Below are 925 nucleotides of genomic sequence, written 5' to 3'. Positions count from 1 at the left end.
TAAGCAGAGGTAAGGAGGGAGGGGGAGAAGCTGCCTGGACCCCCGCGGAGCTCTCCAGGGGGCGCCGCGACTGCACGCCACGCCAGCGCCCGCACCACCCCACGCGGGAACGGAGCTACCACACAGGGGTCGCACGCAGCTCTCGGGGACCGTGGGCGCCGCGGGGTCAAACTGGCAGAGGGAGACGTCGCAGCTGCTGTGACAGCAAGGAAAGCCGAAACCCCCGTAGGGGATACTTTACAAAATTATTTTAATCACCGTGCAGACCTAATAACTTGACCCAAGCACAGTCACCTGTACTCACCCAGAGTAAATATTCCTAAAATCCCATTCAGTGTGTCTGTGTCTCTCCCGCCTCTTTCCGTTTCAGGCAAATGTCTACTCCTCTCGCCCCCCACCGTTAACACCTCTGGGCAGCGTGGGCAACAGTGCCCAGCAGCTCAGCCCTCTGCTCCCTGTTCTGCTTTTCGCATCCCATTCGGACTTGTAGGAAGTAGTTATCTTTTGGTGGTGGTGGAAACCGGGCAAGAAAGAAGACGCTAAGCTTGGCTGGGGCCAGGAGAAATATTGAGAAGAGTCATTACCTTCAATCCGATCTAAACCAATCATCTCAAACTTGGCTACTCTTTGGAACCACCTGGGGAGCTTTAAAAACTATGGACGCCCGGATAGCACCCCAGAGGTTCTGTTCTAATTGATCTGGGATGTGGCCTGGGCATCGGGATTTTTTTTTAAACTCCTCAGGTTATTCCCAGCCTGAAAACTATGGATATAAATTTCTCATTCCTCTTCCCATCCAGACTAAAAAAAAAATACAAATAAATAAAAATACCGGAGCGTAAGTTGATGGCCCAGGGAATCTGGCACCTGCTCCCCTGTAACCATCCAGCGCTGCAAAGTCCCGGAAAATCGGCGCGCGCGGCGA

Source organism: Mandrillus leucophaeus, unplaced genomic scaffold (assembly GCF_000951045.1).
Source record: "Mandrillus leucophaeus isolate KB7577 unplaced genomic scaffold, Mleu.le_1.0 Scaffold20, whole genome shotgun sequence".
NCBI classification, from domain to species: domain Eukaryota; kingdom Metazoa; phylum Chordata; class Mammalia; order Primates; family Cercopithecidae; genus Mandrillus; species Mandrillus leucophaeus.
This window is presented reverse-complemented; position numbering follows the sequence as displayed.